Below are 17688 nucleotides of genomic sequence, written 5' to 3' on the forward strand. Positions count from 1 at the left end.
ATCCCTTTCTCTTTGCCTATACTCTAATATCCATCCATGATAGTGAAAGCAGTCTCTAGCCATCAGTCCAAATGTTGCATCTCTGTAGATCAAGTGTTAAAGGCCCTATCCAAGGCAAAGAACACATCTTCCATGGGACCTGATAATATCTCAGGCTGTATTCTGCACCATGTCCAGCAAGAACTAGCTTCGCCATTGAGCACCCTATTCAAACAGCTTAATTGTAGGCTTCATTCCAGCAGAGTGGAGAACTGCCATTGCACAAAGGTGGTGCCACTACTGACCCTGGAAACTATCACCCCATCAGCTTTACAAGTCTGATCTGTAAGGCCATGGAGTGTATTATTATGGATCTGATAAACAAGGAGATAGGCAATCTCCAAGCACTCGACCCCACCCAATTCGGATTTGTCAGGGGCAGATCTTCCCTACTGAACCTAGTTGACTTCTTTGAGACTGTCACCAAGGCCATGGATGAGGGAAAGTCAGTACATACAGCTGACCTTGACCTGGCTGAGGCCTTTGACACAATCCCCCACTCGAGCATCATCAAAAAGCTAACACAACTTGGTGTTAATCCCTGTCTAGTCAGATGGGTGGCCAACTGGCCCACAGATAGGACCCACAAGGTCAAATTAAGCACTGCCACCTCCAACAGCAGAACTGTCACTAGTGGTGTTCCCCAGGGATCTGTCCTGGGACCCTTACTGTTTGGCATATACTTCTCAGAGGTCCAGGCAAAGACAAAGGGCATGTGGCTGACCAAATGTGTGGATGACTGTAAGTTGGGTGTTGTCATTGACTCCCCAGTTGATGTTAACATACTGCCAGAAGGTTTCACAGCTACAAATGACTGGTGCCAAAGTCATGGCCTTAAGTTAAATGCATAAAAATGTATTATCATACCATTCATCAAAAACATGGCCCCTAATGATTACCACATCAACGGCAACCTTCTAAGCACACAGTCTGTGGTGAGATACCTGGCTACTCAGGTTGACAACAATCTCACATTCAACCATCATGTGGCAGCGGTGGTCAGAAAAGCCTTTTACTTGGTTTATCTCATAAGTGATTGCATCCAGAAAAAAGGGGGTTATTACTTCTCTGTACTCCTCCCTTATTAGACCTATAATTGAGTATAATGCCCCATTTGGTATGTACCTCTCCAAACATCTGCACCAACTGGAAAGGCCACAGAAATACCTCACAAAGAGAATCCATGGCTTCCAACACCTATCCTGTGTGGACAGGCTTAAATCACTATCACTCTACTCGGTATCATACAGATTGCTCAGAGGAGATGTGTCTTGCCTACAAGGCAATGTCAGACCCTGCCCTACTGGAGATGCTCCATATCCGTAAGTCTAACTCCTCACATATTACCTATTCAATAGGCCTAAATCTAATATGCAACATCAACAAAACTTGCTGGAAAGACAGGTTTGTCTCCCAGAGGCTGCCCCATCTCTGGAATAGACTTCCCATACATGTCAAACAAAGTACCTCACTGACCCTCTTCAAACGCAATCTTGATGAGTGGATGAGAAACCATACATCTGTCCCAGGGGTTCTACCTTTGTCCCTTATTGACAGGGGCGGCAGGTGCTGACTGAGGTTTCTTTTTTTTTTTGGGGGATAAACTCTTGGCTAGGCTTGTAAGGGTCCCGGGGCCATTAGCCTAGTAATCTACTATGATCCTATGTCTTTCGGCCTCTTCCCATTTTATTATCTTTCCCCTTCTAATTATTTGATACCAATACCTTGGTTCTTTAGCCAGTTTTATTCACTAAATTCCAGCCACCTCTTGGCTATTCTCAGTACCCCTAATTGCAGTCATCCTTATCCGCAAAATCTCTTTTCTCAATTTTTTTTTGCTTAGTACATAGAATACTTTCTGCTACTTTATCAATATAATATTTCTGCCTTTTTTTCATTTCTCCAAGTCCTTTGGGTTTCTACTACCATGATAGGAATGGACCCCATTCCTAAGTCAAAGTACAATTAAAGTTCATAAAATTAGCATTGTTTCAATCTTTGATGTCAGCCAGAAGTGCTCTTCGCAACACTCGCAATGTGCCCAGTAATGACTCCTTCTGCAATCCGTATGAGGGTAACTTGTATTGGTAACATATCTAAATATGATTATAGATTCTTTTTTATAAGACCCATTGCTTCTACTACTATTGGAACTGTCTGGGTATCTTTCTTCCACATTACTCTTATTTCTGCCTGCAGATCCTGATATTTTATGACTTTGTGTGCAAGAAACTGTAGTCACTGGATGTGGCGATTTCAATGATCAGTGCTTCTTTTGTCTTCTTTTCATGGACCACTATATCCGGTTTTCTAGCATCTATCTTTTGAACTGTTGTTAATGGATGATCCCTTGTGATGTAGTCTTCATCATTTTCTATGATGCTTTGTGGCTTATGCTTCCAGTGCTTTGCAGCCACTTCAGTACGATAATGTTTGCACAGTCCCCATTGCAACAGTCTCGCCACATTATTATGGCTTTCAGTATACAGTCCTTGTGCCATTAGTATGTCACAACCAGCAATGAGGTGCGCAACTTCCAAATCTGTTTTACAAAACCTACATTTGTCTGTTTCTCCCACATGTTCAATGGACTTTGTAAACCAATGTGTACGTAGACCACTGTCTTGGGTTGCCAGTATTAACCTTTCATCTCTTGGTTTGAATTTGCCTCTCCTTAACCATTCCTGTGTTCATTTCCTTAGCAATATGAAGTTCTTCCAGAAGTTTTCTATGCTTGCAACTATATTTATGCATTTTCCACATTTCTTGCCTTCTCATCTGGTCCTTCACCTTATATTCTTTCTTTTGTTTTTTGGCACATTCAGTTGCTACCTGATTTTTGTCTACTTCTGGTTTGATTTCCATTCCTACTTGATGCCGATATGTTTCTGCAAGACTAAGCAGAGAAGTCATTTTAGATTTATTCTCCTCATGTTTCAAAACTTTCACTACGTTTGGGTCTTGTGAGGTCAGCAGATGTTTGTGGAGTTCCACAGTTTCAGATCTATACATGTAATCAATTTCAAGGATATCCATCTCTCCTTTGGAATGGAGAATATATAATCTTGGTATGCACTGATTTTTATAAATCATTTGATGAGTATGAAGCATCCTTCTTGTTTTCCTGTCTGATCTTTCTAATACGTTTTGGGGCCAGTCAGTCACTTCAAAACTGTAAGTTAGGACAGGAAGAGCAAATTGGTTTATAGCTTGAATTTTGTTCCTAGATGTCAATGCTGTTTTCAGTTTTAATTTACGTCTTCTAAAGTATTCCTTACTATGTTTTGCTTGCATTTGTTCATGTTTTATTGTTGATCCTTCATCGATTCCCAAATATGTATACACTCCCTCTTGCTCAAGTTCTTTTATATCACATTGTTGTCCCAAACTGATGTTTTCTTGGTGTTGCAGTTTTCCTGCTTTAAAGGTTGTTTTTTGCACATTTATCAAGTCCAAATGGCATTCTAATATAATCTGAAAAAAAGTTTTGACAACTTGCAGTTGTGCTTTCAGTTCCTCATCTGATGAGCTATACAGTTTTAAATCATCAAAAAGAGAAGATGAGAAGTCGTTACACTTTGTTGTTTTCTAGGAGCCAAATTATAGCCATGGCCTAAGCTGTTAAGTAGACAACTTAATGGGTTAAGGGCAAAACAGAATAACAGCGGTGACAGAGAGTCACCCTGGAATATCCCCATTTAAATTTTTATTCCTGGAATAATTATTTGTCCTTTATTATGGCTTAATTACAAAGTGGTCTGTCACTGTTTCATGGTCACTGTAATGTAGACAAATCAGTGTAGGGTGTATCTTATACATTTTTAACCACTCTTTAAACCATGAATGTGGGATACTATCAAATGCTTTTTTATAGTCAATCCATGCCATACTTAGATTTTTTATAGTTCTCCACTATGACTTTATTTAACAACAAATGATCCTTTGTTCCATATGACTTTCTTTTATTACCCTTTTGTTCTACTGCCATAATTGAGTTTTCTTCTAAATGACTATAAACTCTGTTGACATCAGTTCCAGTGTATAGTTTACACGTCATCAGAAGGCAAGTTATTGGTTTATAGTTTTTAGGGTAGCTCGCAGTTTCACTCTTAAGTAGGGGGATTGCTTTTCCTGTTGTTAGCCAGGTTGATGTCTGTTCAGGGTGTGCATATAAATAGTTCTTACTCATAGCTAAATCTTTGTGCAAAGATGTTAATACTTTTAACCAAAAGTTAGGTACTGCATCTGGGCCTGGGGTTTTCCAATTAGGGGCTTTTCTTAACTTTGTTTAATCTCTCTGGCTGTTATTTCATCCCATTTCATATCCTGTACCTTTAAACTTCTCATTCTTTCCTTTACTTCTTCTATTCATTTAGCATCTTTGTTAAGTTCCACAGGATCTTCATAAATACTTCTCCAAAATGTATCTATTTTTTCTTTTTTTGGTGGTCTTTCAATTCCTTTTACCTTGTTTCCCAATTCTCTGTAAAACTTTTTTGGGTCATCAATAAATTTCTTATTTTATGCTTTTCATTTCAACTGTACGAGCACATCCACTCGTGCATGAATCGTGCCATCCCAAACAGAACCAAGATGCTCTCCTCCAAAAAAAGGAAGCCAATCTGGTGGTCCCCTGCCATAAACAAACTAAACAACAGAAGGAAGAAACTGTTGCAGAAAAGAGGAAAATCCCAGGATGTAAAAAACTCCCTTACCAGTCTCAGTAAGAAACTGAGATCCCTCATAAAATCCTCAAAAGCTATTTATGAAAATAAAATTGCCAAAGATTCCAAAGACACCCACTAGGCATTCTATAGCTATGTCAAGAATCTAAATGGCAATGCTCAGATCTGCTCTGAGCTACAACATAATGGCATTAAATATACTGATCCCAATGATATTGCCAATATCCTGGCAGATTGATTTAGTGCCAACTTCACCCCCTCTCATCCCCTAAAGGGCCCATCTCAATACCAAAAGATTGCCAAATTCTGGTAATCACGGCCACACAGGTAGAAACCGCACTCTCCAAATCTAAGAATACAGCATCCATGGGACCAGATGACATCCCGGACTGTGTACTACATGAACTACAAAATGAACTGGCACCTCACCTAAGTGTCATGTTTAATCATAGCCTCATCTCAGGCTTCGTGTCCACTGAGTGGCACACAGCTACAGTTATCCCACTCCACAAAGGAGGATCCACCTTGGATCATGGGAACTACCATCTCATCAGTCTGACGAGCCTGATCTGTGAGGGCATGGAACGCATTATCCTGGAACTTATAAACAAAGACATTGGCAAGCTTCAAACACTGGACCCCACCCAGTTTGGGTTCATGAAGGGCCGATCTTGTCTCCTGAACCTGACTGACTTTTTTGAATCAGTCTCCAGAGCTGTGGACGAGGATAAGGCAGTCCACACAGCCTATCCGGACCTCACCAAGGACTTTGACACCATCCCCAGCTCTGGAATCATGGACAAACGTACTAAGCTGGGTATAAATCCCTACGTCACTTGATGGGTTGCCAACTGGCTTACCAGCAGAACCCAGACTGTAAAAGTAGCCGACTCCAAATCCATCTCCAGACAAATGACAAATGGAGTGCCTCAGGGTACAGTCCTGGGACTGCTCTTGTTTGGCATCTACTTCTCTGAAGTACAGACCAACACTAAGAGACTCTGGCTAACAAAGTTTGCAGATGACTGCAAACTGGGAGCCTTTATTGAATCCCCAAATGATGTGGATATTCTACAAAAGGGCCTTACAGAAACAGATGCTTGGTGCCAGAGCCATGGGCTCAAGCATAATGCCAAGAAATGTATAGTTATCCCCTTTGGGAAAAACCATGTACCCATAAATTACCACATAGGTGGCAGTACACTAAACACTGAAAGTGTGAATAGAGACTTAGGGATACAGGTGGACAGTGGTCTCACCTTCGATAACCACATCACCACAACAGTCAGGAAATCCTTTCTATGTGGCACACCTCTTCACTAAGGGATTTTCATCCAGGAAAAAGGAGGTCATTGTCCCACTGTACTCATCCCTCATTAGACCCATTATAGAGTATAATGCCCCATTTGGTATGTACCTCACAAGACATCTGCAACAGCTGGAAAGGCCGCAGAAATACCTCATTAAAAGACTCATAGGCCTAAAGCAGATGCCATATGCTGACCGTCTAAAAAAACTCCAGCTATAATCTGTGGCATATCGTCTACTCAGAGATGATCTCTGCTTAACATACAAGGCCATGTCATCCCAATCCCTCAGAGCCACACGCTCCTGGGATCTAAACCTTGTCATCACAATGAACAAAACATGCTGGAGGGATAGGTTCCTGACCCAGAGACTCTCCATACTTTGGAATAGACTGCCCATACATGTCAAACAGAGCATCTCCTTGGCTTCTTCAAAAGGAACCTTGATGATTGGATGGAAGATAGGAAATTCACCCCGGGGATCATGTCAGTCACCCTGCTAGACAGGGGTCCAGGGAAGTAAATATTGTGGGAAGAAATATCTATAGAATTGTTATGGCTAGCCTTGTATAGGCCCTAGGGCCGATAGCCTAGTACCAACCTATGAACCTATTATCTGCATATATTCTAACTTTTTCCACCTGTGCTGAGAATTTTAGTTTATTTGTGATAGTGCATGACAGATCCTGGTCTGTTCTAATACTGCGCATTGCTTTTATTACATCTATCTTTTTTAGTATTTTTGTTGATCTGTTCCCTCTTCTATATTCTAACAGTGACAATTCTTGTCTTAATTGCTTTATAGTTTTTTCTATTCGATACTTCCATGATGGTATTCGATTTCTCCCCTTCCTTTCCCTTACTACCTTGTGTATTTGTGGTAGAACGTTATCAGTTATTAATTTAGCTGCACAGTAATATGCCCTGCTTACTTCTGTTATATTACATGGATCTCTATGGACAGTCATAATTACTATATTCATTTGTTTTATCAAACTTCTGACTTTTTGACCTTCAACAGTCTATTTCTTTCATTGATTTTAATATGCCTATCTATCTCTATTAAATAAAGAAACTCTTCTCTTAGCTCATTTTCTTCTAAACTGAGGGCACATTTTTTGTTTTCCATTTCCTGCAGGCATTCGATAGAAAGTTCTGTAGCATCTTCCTGTGGCACCTTCTCTTCAATTTCATCTTGTGCCATCCGTTGCTCTATCATATGGGAACTCAATAGTCTATCACTCCTCAACATTGACTGCATCAGAGTTTCCACAGTTTCCTGTTCTTTCCCTTGCTGTCCAGCTTCAAGTGAGCATTTATACTGGTTTCCTGCGGAAGGCTCCAAAATATCTTCATATGGCACCTGACCAATTACTTCCCATTCCACTTGTTTCCCCTTAATTTGGATATCCATTGCTGTATCCTGTTGTGGTGCTTTCTGAATTATATTTTTTACACTGAATCCTTCACTTCACAGATGCTCCATAACATCAGTTTTTATTTATTTAACTTCTTCATTTCTAATCTCATTTTTTACTTTTCGTATTTGTCTTCTTATTTTTTGTATTGTAATATTTTCCATATCTGGATTCCTTTGCCTGTATTTCTCTTCAAGTATCTTTGGTGCTGCTCTTTTTATATTGGTTAGTTTTGCTTTCTCCTTTGCATAAATATTACACCATATTAACTCTCTCTTTCTTTCCCGTGTCCATATTTGTTCTTCAGATGTCTCCTGACCTTCCTGGTTCTCCTTACTTTGGGGACTCACTCCATCATGCTGTGATCTAACCTGTGTTAGACCTCCTACACCAAATCCTTCACTTTGCATGCACTCCATAACTTCAACTTCTGTTTTTTTAACTTCTACTTTACTAATCTTCTTTTCTACATTCCCTGTATGGGATATTATTTTTTTGGGGGGCTGCCTTCTTTATGTTGATTAATTTGGCTTTCTCCTTGCATAAATATTACACCATATCAAATCTCTCTTTCTTTCCCATGTCCATATGTTTTTTATACTTTTCAAAAATCTCTAGGTTTTGTTGTTTATATTTTTGCAATTCCTCAGATGATTCTTTTCCCAGACAGATCAAAGTTTCTTGATTTATATACTGTTTTTCACAAATCTATTGTATTAATGAATACACATTTTATTTGAAGCTTCTGACAATTTTTCTTGTGAAAGTATTTTCTTTCCTCAAAATTCTCTCTTAATCATGTTGTATATCTTGTGTCTGGAAATTCTTGGCTTTCTGCATAATAGTAACAATAAATAATTTCTTTCTTATCCTCAACAGTCCACTCTATCATCTTTATGGGTCTTCTTTAGCCTATCAGTTTTTGTGATTTTTGTGGACTACTACTTCCTTCTACAACAGGGGCCATCCTCCACCTAGGCCGGGCCTGGCCCCATTGCAGGAATGTTTCCATATTTTGAGGATTCTACACTGTCATCTTTTCCAGTCATGATACCAGTGTGTCTACCAGGACTGGGCACTTTTTTTATTTTGGGTTTTGTGCACCCAGCTATCTTTTTTTAATTTTTAACTTACTTCTATCCATGATATATGCTATATAAATACAATCTATATATCAGTATCGTCTTGGTATACTGTGGTGGTGGTGGTGCTGAGGTAGCGTTGTCGTCTCACAGTAAGACGTTGTCCTGTTCGATTCTCAGCTAGAGCGTCTTCTGTATGGAGACATGCGTGAATTGGCGTACCTTTGTTGAAGGTTGTGCATCAGGGCTGGCAGCTTGGCATGTAAAAATCTACTGTCAATCATTAGCGGACTGGAGTTCCGCTGTGGCGACCCCTAACCGGGAAAAGCCGAAAGACACAACAACAACAACAACAATCAGTATTGTCTTGGTGAGATTTTGTGAAAAATTGGGTCTACCTCATGAAGGCACTCACCAAGACTTGAGGATGAATTCAATTTTAGCAGTACTACTCTCCCTTGCTTGTTGACTTATCTCTCTATTCGGACCCCAAATATTCTGTATGGCTACTGTAATTTTCCTTAAGGATTTGCATCCAAAATCCCTCCTCTTATTTCTTGAATTTCCTCCCTGCTTCATCATTGTCCCTTTCCACTTTGAATTATAGCTTTCTGTTTGTATTATATATATGAGCCTTAACTACATCACTCTGAAATATCACTTCAGAGCAGGCAAGGTCAAACATTATGTGCTATTGGAAGGATCACCTTATCCCACTTGACCCTTGCCCTTTTCCTCCTCACAGATAAATTCATTCAACTCTATTAGTTATTATCCACACTTTCTCCTCTGGTTGATAAAAATATGCCTGACGTATATAAAACGCAAGGGTTTAAAACATTTTCAACGCTTGTATCTTGCTATCCCCATCCATAAGCAAGTGCTTCCACTTTCTCAGCTTTTGTATAATCTTTTGTTTAGTCTATTCCCACATTTTCTTAGCTGACATAACAGAATAATTTTTACTCCAAACCCCTAAATACTTCATTTTATTGTATACCCATATATATGGGTATTGCTAAACCAATTCATGTTGTAGGTACATAGTTTACAAACTATAGCCTTTGTTTTATCTTCATTCATTTTCTATTCTGAAAAAAATGGAAACTGTCTTAAAATGTCCCAAAATATTGAGATGTCCTATTATGTTTTAATCAGGTACAAAATAATATTGTCTGCAAAAAAAGCCAGCTTTCTTGATTACCATACCAGTTATTTCCTTCAGTTTCTGATACCCTTCTTTTCTTTGCTAATGGCTCTAAATATAAAGCAAATAACAAAGGGAAACAGGACGCCCCTGTCTGGTTCCTCTCTTCAGGTGCAACTTGTTGGAAAGGAACCCTTCAACTTTTATTTTTACCTCCAGTTCCTCATATATCCTCCTAGTTATATTTTAGAGTGTCCATTGCATTCCTTTAAATGTATTGTTATAGAACAAGTTAAAAAAGATTTGCAGGGTTTTATAACCGATGGACATCTAAAAGTGAATTAAAATGGCAGCTTAAACTCAATGCTGTACATTTTCCAGGATTAAATGAATGTCGTTCCATCAATCCAGTTTTAAAGTTAAAACATTTGGAAGTGTAAGTGGCTAGTCAAAGTATTTTTATTATTTTTAACATATATAGGTTTTTGTACTCATGCATCTGTATTTTATATATATATATATATGTTATGCATAGGTATTTATGTACTTTAACCTTTAATAAGTGTTTTTATATTGAATGTCAATTGAGGTTTAATTGTTTTATTGGTAGTTGGTTACACCTTTTAATTTCACTATTTAAAGGCACTTGGATTCAGTTCTGAGGAAGTCTGTAATTTAAGGGACAAAAGCGCTTAACTATGAATAAAGGATTTGAGCTTTAAAGTTTGGCTCATTTTTTGAAGCTGTGATATTGCTACTGGAATTGTGATTCCTGCTCCCCAGAAGACTTTGTTTTTTTTTTTATTCCTCCTAATTAACTGTATTATTGTCTCAGGAAATACAAGTGCAAACACTTCTATTGCCTACTCATAAAACCCCAGCTTACTCTGTTGAATGCTTTCTTTGCATCAAGACCCACCAACAACAGTCATATTTTTTTTTTTACATTTTGCTTCCCACTGGATCATCATTGTTCTATTAATGTTGTCAAATGTTTGCCTCCCCTCCACAAAAACCATCATTGATCCATATCTATCAGTTTTGGCAACACCTTTGCCATTTTCTTAGCTGTTATACACACAAACACTTTATAATTATGGTTTAAATTTGAAACAGACCTATATGAAGCTGGATGTGATGGGTCTTTGCAGTCTTTAGGTATTATAGCCACCATGACCTTTCTGCCATGATGTTGGTACTTTGCCTCCTTTTAAAATACTGTTAAACAAGACCTTCCAGATCTTTATCAGTTCCTTGCATCCTAACTTCCAAACTTCCACCGAAATACCATCTGTTCCTAGAGACCTTCCTACAATTATACATCACAATTTTTATTTCATCTCCTACTTTATTAACTGTTAATTGCTGAGACTCATCTACCTGGCATGAATCCATTATAAAACATTTTATAGACACCAGATAAAGGATATTATCAATAAACTCAAAGAGATGGAGATAATCTGAACTGATTTTAAAATATAAGCGGTTATATGTATTTCACCATACATTAGTGTATAGAAAGAATAGATATCTACAATACTGGTTTGTGTATGACATTTGTAATAAGGCATACATTAATGTTATTAATTTGTGGTAATTTTTAATATTGTAAATTGGTTATGTGAAAATATGTCATTGCAAGTGCTAGTTTTAAACAGCCAGTCACTAGGGAGGAATTCAAAATTAATTGTATTGCAGCCTGCTTAACTAAAATATGATATATATGGCTATCAGTGTCTCTAATTGTTTTATAATGGATACAGTATTAGGAACATTTAGAAGCAGAAAGAATTTAATAACTTTAGTAGAACATATTTTTTTATATTCTGAAGAATAACATTCTTCTATATCTGTGGTTTTACTAAGACTGCTTAAAATGCTTGAGGTGGACACATTCAAAATATTGTTACTGAACTGGCAGACAAATGCAAATGGGGAAAATGCAGACTTCACTGAAAAGGTTCCAGTAGGAGATCTCTAACTCACTAACTGGTAATGCATTTTGTATTGATTCAAGTGATTGTTTTAGTTTGATTTCACTGAATGGAATATATATTTCTAACAGTAAATTACCTTGCACTGTTTAGTCTAATGCAGATTTGTGTGTGAGTACTTACTACATTATTTATTATATTATTATCTATGCTACAATATAAGTTAATGAGTATGTTATAACTTGGGATATTATTTATGTATTATCTGTAATACATAAAATATAATACAGTATAACATTAATGTGTATGGCATAGTTTGGGATATTTTATTATTATTTATAATACATAGAATATACTACAGTATGCAATTGAGTATGGTATAGCTTGGGATATTATTTATGCCATTGTCTGTAATACATATAATGCACTATGGTATAACATTTATGAGTATGGTATAGCTTGGGATATTATTTATTTATTATCTATAATAAACGGAATATACTACAGTGTAACATTAATGTGTATGGCATATCTTGGGATATTATTTATGTATTATCTATAATGGAATATTCTATAGTATGACATTAATGAGTATGGTATAGCCTGGGATATTTACTTATGTATTATTATAATAAATAGAATACAATACAGTGTAACATTAATGTGTATGGTATATTTTTGGATATTATTTATTCTGGAGTATGACATTAATGAGTATATTAATTAAGACTGAAAGGAGTGATATCCTTGTGATACCCATTGAATATGATGTGTGTGTGTGTGTGTGTGTGTGTGTGTGTGTGTGTGTGTGTGTGTGTGTGTGTGTGTGTGTGTGTAATGTTGTCTCCTTATTTGATTTTTATTTTTTATTTGCATCTTTCCAAAGCTGGGCCATAAAGTTTTCAGATGATTTCAGGATAGCTACGGTTCTTCCTAATGTTGATGATCAGGCACTATTGCAAACAAATATGTTGATAAACTTAATTTGTGGGCCACACAGAATAAAGTTTCACTCATTGTCAAGAAATGCAAACTTTTACATGTAGGCAGAAGAAACATCAGCTACCAATATGCTATAGTGATAGCCGAATGCCTTCACTTTAATTATTTGTGGGTTACAATCTCAGGAACATTATATTATATGAAACATGTTAGCTTACAGCCAAGAAAAGGGTAGCATGTAAGAAGCATGATATTAGGGTCTTTTAGTTCAAGGAGTTCTGCAATTGTGAATATCAGAATTATCAGGGCAATATTAGAATATGGTAGTTGTTTCTGTTCCCGCTCCATTGATATTCTAGGCATTCTTGATGGAATGCAAAGCAGATTTATGCAATAAAACATCTGGGATACGAAAACAGGTAAAGAATCAAACTTTTTCTCCATATGCTATACACTCTACAATAATGACATTATATTGATTTCTAAGGTGACACACTATGACTTGGCAACGGCATTAGTTATTGAATTTAACCATGTTAATAAAGGAACAAGAAATTATAATAAACTCTACAAGCAGAATACACATGAATAGCTGTAGCAATAAATGACCTAATTCCCAGACTTGAATATGGATTGCCTAATTTTGCACTACTGTTATCTAAAAATACTTCTCCCATACAGTTTACTGAAAGCAGAATTGTTCACTTTACTCATGCTGCTAACAGCAGTGACCATCACTCTAAGATAAAGTAATTGGCTTCCAGTGCCAGCAGGAGCCTCACAACTATTAAACACATTCATCTTTAAATTAGCATTACTGTCCTCCACTGAACAATGAACTGATGCCTTATAGTCAGCCCTCCTTATTGTGGGGCACTGAGGGAATGGCAGGTCACATTTTAGATTACATAGTCGTGAGAACGCATATTCAAAACTGGCCCTTGCTTCCTGGAACCGTTTACCTCAACGGGTAAGAAAAATTGATGATTTGATAACTTTCAAGAAAAAGGATAGGGCACACTTTTTGAAGAAAATAACTGCAAATGTTTCAAAGATACATGGTAATTAAAGCTAATGAATATGCCTACCTTCACACTGATGGAAGGGCATTGCTTCTCCACAAATGTTAAGAAATGGAGTTAAACTCTGATCATTTAATTTGTAAACATGTAATATATGTGTTTTTGTAATGTGAATACAAGGCTGAACATTTTTATTATTACATAGAATGAATACACTATTATGGTTAGACAGTGATCAGTTCATTATTAAATATGTAAGATATGTGTTTAGTAATGTGAATACAAGACTGATAATTTATATTACTACACAGAATAAATACACTGTTGTGGTTAATAGTAATTTTCTCCATGTATATATGATAGTCAAAGAATTCAGTGCATGTATAGATGCTTTTACAATATTGTCCTGTAACACTCCATAACCTGAAAGTGTCCATATTCTTGGAAAACTGTGTTTGCATACATCACAAACTAACTGCAAAGTGATATTTAATGTAAACCTCAAGGATATAAATTGTAATGAATATGGTTTCACAATGTTAAAACTTTGCCTGTGGACCTCATACAAGATCATTAGCAGCTATTTTTCAAGTCAACTAACTTGGTTATAATGCTATATTTATGAAATACTGTTAGATTAAAATGCGTCAAACATATAGGTTAGAAAAATGTATGCACGTAGTACTGTTTGTTATATCCTGATTGTTCTGAACAGATTTGGTCATGTAGTGTTACAATTTGTTGTCTTGGCTTTACGGCATAAGTAATGAGTGAAAGAGGTCCTATGACCAGTTCACTTACCCAATTAACAAATTGAAATTTAATATTAAAATTTAATTTCCCAAAGGGACTAGCTTAAATGATCTTGGGGATGACAGTTCTTTCCTACCTGTACTACCAGATAAGGTATTTAATATCAGTCCCCCTTCACTAGACTCTCCACCCATTTTATTTAAAACCCTCACCAGAAAATCAGTTGAAAATGTGCTAGGAGATTTAGACTATAGCTACAGTCCACACTTTCACTACCTTCTTCCTATTTTGCTGGAGGTTAGTTTATTCCTGCATGACTACTAGCTCACATATTCAACCATAGTCTATTAACTAAAGCATTGTGTTATAATGCCCTTTCCTAAAGTATCTGACCCCACCTCAGTTTAGTGATTATAGGCCCATAGCAAATGTATGTCCACTGGAAAAACTCCTTGAGGAAGTGGTATATGTTCAAATCTAGGAATAACTTCCTAAGTATGATATACTTAGAGACAAACCACATGCCTTCATACCCAAATACAGTGCTGTGACTGCCTCATACAAATGAAGAGACAGATCTGTTGTGATGCAGAATAAACTGACTGATGGAAGCAATATTTCTTAAATGTGCTTTTGAAAATGTTGATCAGGTTTTACTTAAGAACACACGAAGAGACTTTGGGTTTGTTCACAAAGTATTATTATGGTTTGATAGCTACGTGTCTCACAAAACATTTACAGTCCACTCAAATAATAAAAGCTCATTCTCAGAACCTGCACTTTCTCAAACATTGTAAAACAAGGATTGCACTTGGCCCACTTTTTAATTCATGGCATACATTCAAGCCAACCCAATGTAGGTTGTACATTGTATGCTGATAACATAGGACTAGTGAAGATCCACAAAAAAATCTAATCAACTTAATTCACATCTACAAAATGATTTCTATGTTGGTTTAAGTTCTCCAAATGTTTTGGGTTTTTAATACCATAATGGGGATGGGCCCCATTCCTAAGTTAGAGTATTTATTTATTTATATTTATTTATTTATTTGACATTTGTTAACTGGGTTGGTCCAACTGAGCTAGAAGCCCATTTTCAGTGGAGACCCGAGGAGAAAAGCTCCAGGAAATGACATACCCACATTCACAAATTGCATACATATATTCACAAATTATATACCAATAATCACAAATTACATAATTATATTCACAAATTACATACCTACATTCATAAATTACATACCTATATTCACAGAAGCACAGAGCACTATATTTTAAGTCATACAGTATAGTGAGAGTGAATAGTAAAATAAGGAGCATACAAAACAAAAAGTTAATCAAAAATACAGTTACAATATACAAATAGCATGAGATCATATAAAAAGAATGTGGCAATTTTAAATATGCACAGTCTCTATTTACAGATGATTCAAGGAAAGTACAATATAGAGGTAGACAGGAGTTAGTGAACAATGAGAGTTTCAGTAACTACAAAAATAGAACACAATATATACATAATTACCTTGTTATTAGTTGTAATGGATACATAGTCGTCATATTACTAGCTGAATAAATCTTCTTATAGGTTCATAGGTTGGTACTAGGCTATTGGCCCTAGGGCCTATACAAGCCTAGCCATAACAATTCCCTGGCTATTTCTTCCCACACTATTTACTTCCCTGGACCCCTGTCTAGCAGGGCGACTGACATGATCCCCGGGGTGAATTTCCTTTCTCCCATCCAATCATCAAGGTTCCTTTTGAAGAGGGCCAAAAAGGTGCTCTGCTTGACATATATGGGCAGTCTATTCCAGGGTCTGGGGAGTCTCTGGCTCAGGAACCTATCCCTCCAGCATGTTTTGTTTATTGTGATGACAAGATTTAGATCCCTGGAGTGTGTGGCTCTAAGGGATTGAGATTTCTTTAAGCAAGATCACGCTCTCTCTCTCTCTTATAAAGGAAGGTTTTATGAAAAGTAGCCTTAAAGTTGTTAAAGAGGAAGATAAGTGAGTTAAAGTAAGAAAGGTAAGGTCAGAGAGATGGGAGGGTTCATGTAGGTTCATGGCAAGGGCAGATACATGAGCTTAAGAGAGAAAGTTTTAGCTGCTTTTTGAAATGATTTGTAGTTGGGATGTTTCTTATGGAGTTATGAAGTTTGTTCCAGGCTAGAGACACATTGTAGTTGTAACATAGTTTACCGACATTTTTGTTGGATTTATGTACATCAAGGAGTTGTTGGTCAGAGCTTCTGAGAGATCTGGTGCAGGTGTAGAAGGAAACAAGTGTAGAGAGGGAGGGGTAGGCAATAGGCTTGTGAAGGATGGAGTGTGCGATTTGTAGCTGTGCTAAAAGAAGTTGGAGAGGGAGTTCTGGCCATTGCAGTTTTTTTTAATGCAATGGTGAGATTTATAATCTGGCAATTTTATTATGTGTTTGTTCTAGTTGTGATATTAATGTGGATTGTAAATTTGTGAGGATGGGAGCAGCATAGAGTAGGTCTGGCAGTAGGAAAGCCCTAGCCATGGATAGTTTGGCTTCTGGTGTAAGGAATGTTTTGTTTCAATACAGTAATCCTAATTTTTGATTTGTCTTTTTAATACACCGATGAATATGCTGGTCAAATTTTAGTTGGTCATCCATTATGGTGTCCAGGAGTTTAGTATGTGGATCTAACTTGATAATTGTGTTTAGAGAAGTGATAGAAAAGGTGGGTTTGTGGTGTGAAAGTGATCTTGGTAAGAAGAGTAAGAGTTTAGTTTTTTAAGGGTTTAGGATAAGTGGTTTTCATTAAGCCATTTTCTATGGGGGTGAATGTGTTTTGTGTAAGAGAATGGAGATGAGACATGTTATCAGATGTGGTGATGAGGGTCGAGTCGTCCGCGTATTGGATGAGAGTTGAGTGGCTGCAGATGGAGTGGAGGCTGTTGATATAGATATTGAATAGAAGGGGGCCCCTAGGACAGAACCCTGGGGGGACCCTGTTTTTTACAGGCAAGAAGGGGGGAGCAGGAAGTGAGCCATCGGACATATTGCAGACTATTAGTAAGGTAGCTGGAGAACCACTGCAAAGTGGCAGGAGAGAGGTTAAGATCAGTTAGTTTTGTTAGTAGTTTAGAGTGAGACATAGGGAAGGCTATGGATTCAGCAACAAGCTTGAGAAGGTTGGGGTAGTTTATCAGCAGATGGGGAGGACGGTTTAAGTTTATGAAGAAGAAATTTGATATAGGAGGTGGGGACAGATTTGGGAGAGAAAAAGGTTTTATTATTATGGGTAGGAGAAGAGAAGAGTTTGAGGGACTGGAGTAATGGTCAAAGTGAGTTATTTTGTGGATTGTGTCTATGAAGTAGTTATTAAGC

Source organism: Protopterus annectens, chromosome 7.part0, assembly GCF_019279795.1.
Source record: "Protopterus annectens isolate FY-2018-M chromosome 7.part0, PAN1.0, whole genome shotgun sequence".
Lineage (NCBI taxonomy): Eukaryota > Metazoa > Chordata > Ceratodontiformes > Protopteridae > Protopterus > Protopterus annectens.